The 6036-nt window shown below is 35.7% G+C and overlaps 1 protein-coding gene across 1 annotated transcript in view; it reads right to left on the bottom strand.

The window, feature by feature from the left end:
* Positions 1–6036, bottom strand: part of SLC9A9 (solute carrier family 9 member A9) — a 563642-nt gene that overhangs the window by 222362 nt on the left and 335244 nt on the right. The gene's annotated exons all lie outside the window — the stretch shown is intronic.

The raw sequence follows: 6036 nt of genomic DNA, 5'->3' as shown, positions 1-6036 counted from the left end.
CGGCGGCCATGGCTCACGGGCCCAGCCGCTCCGCGGCATGTGGGATCCTCCCGGACGGGGGCACAAACCCGTGTCCCCTGCATCGGCAGGCGGACTCTCAACCACTGCGCCACCAGGGAAGCCCTCCTGTTAGTCTTGAAAGTAAACATTTTGCTAGGAGTTTGTGGTTGGCGTGTGGAGCCTCTAGTCTAGAATACCTGCAAAGGCTTGGGGGGCTAGAGTAACCAGAATTATGTTCAAATAAGTGTTCTCCAGAAGGATGTTCTCAGCAAATCTAATAGTACTGGACTTTAGGGAAAAAAAAAGAAAAAAAAAGGAGACGGCATAACATAATTTCTCAGTGGTTTGGCCAACAAATAAATTAGCTAGTTGAAACAATATATTTTCTTTGAAGAAACTAAAACCATGCTTTAAAAAAATCTCTTAATGAAAACAACCAAGAGAAACATCGATATTGTTAGGCACTGGTATAAAAAAATTCACACATTATCAAAAATTTTAAAGGTCAGTATCCCATTTCTTCTACTTTTTCATTTAGCTATTCTTAATCTCTTTTCTTATTCTTCTTGTGCATCTTTTTATCTTTATAATTAGCCTATGCTGAATTCTTTCTTGAGCGGGAGTGTGAAGAGTGTACACAAAAAGGAAGATTTCTAATGATGTCATTTCTTTAGGTCTCTGAGTTGAACACCAGTACCCCAGCCCTTGCCACTGATCTGAGTGACGACCGCTCACAACATGGCTGAGGATATATTGCTCCGTCCACCATGAGAATATTGTGCTCTTTCTACATGAAGACTCGGCACTGGCAACATACAGTATATTGAGCCCCAAACACTGTGAGCTGTGTTTGACTTCTTCCTGCCATCCCACTTCCTTGATGAAAGTGTTACAAGCTAAAATGCCCAGGATTGAGGACATTACTCGGTGTTGTTTTATGATCAGCTATTTCACAATGTAATGCATAGAATATCAGGACAAATGCAAAACACTAGAGCCAAACCAGTATTCACTGAGAAGGGCTTTGCCTCAGTATTTCAGATTGGGAAGTTGAAGCATGTGTTTGGAATAACACTTAGTTGTAAAGCTAGCTTGAAAATTTCCAGAGATTCTTTGCTTCATGTTATGTTACACCTAATAAACACTGTCATTTATGTTAGTGCATCTACCATATTTGAATTCCTTTGATAAACTTTCTGAATTAGATAATTTTGAATAATTTACTGTAATGGGACGACAGTAACCAGAACTTCTCAGAGAAAACTATTTTACCACCCTTACCCCATCTCCTATTTTTGAGGGAAAGTAATTTGAAGACTAATTCAACTGATTTGCTATCTAACCTGACCAAACTCTTTGTTCAACGTTTCCTTTTGCTTTGAGGTCATCTCTTGTACAATACATGGAGGTAGTTTTTTCACAATTTAGAATGTAAAGAGGTATATATTTTTTCTTACGTATTTCAATCTGATTTTAAGTCTGATACAAGTATATAACACAACTTTATATTATATGTAAATAGTAATATTCAAACTCTTAATTTTTTGTTTTCCAGATGGTTAAAGAGTTCATTGATTTGACTGACAAAGAAAGTATCACAGCGAAGGGTTAAAAAGCATTTTAATTATGAAGAAGATTTTGAATTCAATTTCTGAACTATGGTGGATTGGATTATGGAAAGGCATTCAATAGAAGGTTTGAAGCTTAGAGTAGAACATTGTGCTAAACATGATAAGAAATTGGAACATGTGAAAGAGTCTTTATAAATCAGAGAAATCAATGAAAATGAGACAAAAATATATGACAATTGAATAATGCCATGTAATTAGAAAACAGCTGCCAAATGATTTTTATGAAGGCACGAATATCACTAAATCAATAGCTCATGAAAATAAAGTTTGCTTGACTTGTTTCTTTGTAATGGAGAGTTAAAATGTAGCGAATGTAGATTGTCAGTGCTTGTATTGAACCCGAGAAAACTCTTATTTTACACCAATTAACTTTGTTGAACTCCTTTTTCAGCAAGATTTATAAAGCCCCCTCCCTGAAGGCTCTTTGTATTGAAGCTACTGCACACCCTTGACAATATAAGTAAAATGTCAAAAATTATGAATGATTACAGTACGTGAATGTATTTCTCTTTGTTTCCAAGGAAGGCAATTATATTTTCACATAAAAACCAGGCATGCATAAAGCGATTCTGTATGGGAGTTTTAGCTTTGACTTACTTTGGTGGTTTGGAGCTAATTTTATTTTTGTTCCAAACTCTTTGGGAACTTCAGAGTTACCACACAAAGATCCCTCAGAAAGTTCTCTTGGGCTACATGTGTATTTTTGATGATGTTCAGAATGAGTTTGTATGCAAAACAAATCATATTCAAATATCGAGGGAAAGACTCAGCTGTAGATATGCACTAGAAGATCTTAATCAGTCTCTACTCTCTAGTTTAACCCTCCATTCCTTCTTACCACATAAATTTTTAGGCTTAATGAGAGTCAGTTCCACTTGTTCCAAAGTCTGTTTATCTTTGCTTTAAATTGGTATTTGTAACTGTTAATTTAACTACGTAGATTAAGTGTGACTATGAAAGAAAGAGTTGATGCTTTTCAAAGCTAACTTAAATATGTAGAAAAGACTTGGTAAAATTTAGTTGCATAGAAAATGCTACTAAATTAGTGGTGAGCAGGACAACACTATGAAACGTTTAAATACAGAAAAGTTCTTAACGTATATGCTTTGCCGACGTCTTTAATTCTTGGCTCTGAACTAAAGACACAGAAATAGAAACTGGAAGTTCTGGTAGATATATTTTGGGTGTGCTTTGTGCAAGAAAAGCATCCTAGAACCCTAAGATTCAAAGAAAAAGCATTGAATCTTTATCAAAAGATTGGCAAATTAATATGTATTTACGTAAGTGATGATTAAATGTTGGAGGTATTTGTGTCATTTTAAAATGATTCCTTGCTTTAACTGACTTTTCCATTAATTAACTGATGCTAATTTTGTTTTAGATAAAAGTGGTGCCTGTTTTTCTCTCTTTTAACACTTTTTTTGTATTTAATATTTCCATCTGATTATTTTTTACATCTTGTACCTGTTCCAAATTACTAATATTCTTCTTTATCCTTTTAAGGATACTAATTATGCATATTTTAAATTGTTGGCTTGCCATTTCCAATAGTTTTGCTTCTTGTGGTCTATGTCCAGATTTTGGTCTCTGTTTTACGTGGTTGTGCTTTTTGGGCATTTTGTTATTTTGGCCTGTGAGCCCATATTTTCCTGGGGTCAATCCTGTCTGCCAATATGAGGAAATGTTACGAGGGACACACACTACAGTTCCTTCAGTGATTTTTAGGAGATGAGCAGGGATGAGCTCCAGGGTGGAGAAAGCCCTCAGCACCATCAAACTTTTGATCACCCCCCAAAATTGAATTGGTTTCACTCCTCTGGCAATTCCTCTGTCAGGGATTCACCCTTAAACCCTTAGAACATAGCAACACTGGGAAGAGGCAGTCTCTCTAGGTCATTTTCCATCATCCTGAGGGTTTGGAGGCACAGGAGATGGAGGACAGAGGATGCTCAAAGGCAGGGCAACTGGTCATCCTGCACTTTTATCAACTTCTTCACTGCCCAGATGCTACTTCCAGGGCTACCACAATGGAAGCTCTAGGCTATTGCAATGAGGTGGGTGAAGATCACCCCAAAACAATAAGGGCAAGAGGCAAATGCAGAAGTTAAAATCTCTAACTGATTCTCTCTTCGGGCTCCTGCTTTCACTGCTGTGCAGGTGTGGCCATCCTTCATACCACTTTGACCACCTCTGGCCACTCCAGGTGTTCTTATAGTTTTTAGTACTTGCTTGGTTCCATGTTTTCTCTCAATTATGTAGTTTCTCCAGGTTTCATTTGGAAAGAAGGAGTCTGCAGCTGAAGCTAGTTTGCTATCTTGTCATCACTGAGTTTTGTATTATTTTTAAAGTTAAAGTTGCTGATTGAGAATGATAAATAGTATTGAAGTGTTCTCCTCCATAGGGGTTTCTGAGTTTAATTTGAGTCAAACTACTGAAAACCCTGCTCAAGGCAAAACTGGGGATATGAGGTTGTCTATGGCCTATGCCCTCGGCCTCTCTGTGTGTGGCACTTCCTCCCTTTCCATGGGTGAGGAAATCATATATTTCAGACTTTTGGGGACCGACCTATTTTCAGACACTTTGTGTTCTTTTGTCCCCATCTAAGTACTATTGTGCTTTTCTATCCTCTATTCTATTTTTGGTTTGGAAAACAAAGTTACTCTACCCCAAGAGATTTCATTCCTTGTACGCCTTATACTTAAGACGCCAAATATCCTAGAATCTTGACTTCTGGAAAATCAAACCGAAAATTCAGAAAAATGGATAAGTCACAAACAAGCAATTTCTTAAAGAAGATATACAGATGACCCCAAAACTAATCTGTAAGTTTCAGAAGGGCACCTAGCACATTTGTTGTGTTTGTCACTGAACACCAAACTCCCAGCAGAGAGCTTAGCATATCATAATGCTCAATAAATGTCTACTGAATAAACAAAGTGAATAAAAAGGGAACTCTAAGGAATTGCCTGTGTCACTGTAAGTCTGCACAATCTTCCTTCATGGAAATTTAGGAAAATATAATAAAATTTATAAGATGTAAAACCTTGATCTGAACAATTCTACTTCTTGGAATTTTTCCTAAGCAAATAATGTGACAAGTATACATAGATTACATCAAGATGTTCATTGCCTAAAATAAAAAGATATGGAAGACAACCAAAACATACATCAAAAGAAGAATACTTAAACAATTGAAAAGGGATTACACTTCTGAAGGTTCACTGCCATGTATGATGTTTCCTATGGCTTTTTACCAGATACATTTTATCAGATAAAGGAAATTCTTCCCTTCTATACTTTGCCTGGAATTTTTAAAATAAATATTTGTTGAATCTTTCATATTCAATGCTTTTAAAAAATCTACTGAGATATTTTCTTTTCATTTGTTTATGTGGTAAATTATACTTACAATATTTTAATATTAGAGCATACTTACATTCCTGGGACAAACCCAGCTCAGTCATAATGTACTTTTGTTTTACATTGATGAATTTGGATTGCTGATATTGTTTTCACAACCTTTGTATCTATGTTCATAAGTGAGATTGGCATACACGTTTCATTTTTATTACTGCCATTGACTGCTTTTTATTCAGGAGTATTATAATAGTGTCATTAAATGACTTGGGAAGCATTCCTCCTTTATCTTTTTTCTTAAAAGGTAAGTATAAAATTGAATGATCTGTTTCTCGAAAGTTAGATAGAACTCACCTATGAAACAATCTGGGCCTTGTTTTTTTTTTGCTGAATGGATTTTTAGCAACTGATTCAATTTTTTTAATGATTATAGGTCTACTTAATTCTTTTTGCCCTTCAGCCAGTTTTTTTAAAATTTTTTGAGTATCACAATGTTTACTGACAGATACAAGTATGTAAAATCAGGGCATGTACATGACTTGATAAATTAAGTATCAAAACTGATCAGTTTTGTGCAAGTAAACCGTGTTTCTTTTAAAAAGACTTGTGCACTTGCCCAGGCTCAAGGATATTAAAATCTAGCACATAAAGCCCATTACTAGAGGTAGAAATACAGGCAATATAACGGCAGCAACCATCAATTACAGTTAAGAATTTTTCTGTAACAACCAAATGGATAATCAAATATTGCAACAACTCAAGTATTACTGAGCAAAGCACATTTCTACAGTATTCAGTGTTGCTATTCAGTTTTCTAACTTAAAACAGCCTATGATAACTGGCAGCAAAGAAGGTCCTTACAATAGACTGCCTCTGCTTGAGAACTTGAGGTAATTATTGCATGCTGCTAATATACTATCTAAGCATTAAAGATACTCCTAAAATATTTGATGGTAGACTATGATTAAGACATTACACTACAAAAAACCCTTATGCAGAAAGAAATCCTAACTGACGTGCTTCCGCTTTAAATATTGTGAAAATGCTA

The sequence above is a fragment of the Physeter macrocephalus genome, chromosome 1, assembly GCF_002837175.3.
Source record: "Physeter macrocephalus isolate SW-GA chromosome 1, ASM283717v5, whole genome shotgun sequence".
In the NCBI taxonomy this organism is placed as follows: Eukaryota; Metazoa; Chordata; class Mammalia; order Artiodactyla; family Physeteridae; genus Physeter; species Physeter macrocephalus.
This window is presented reverse-complemented; position numbering and strand designations above follow the sequence as displayed.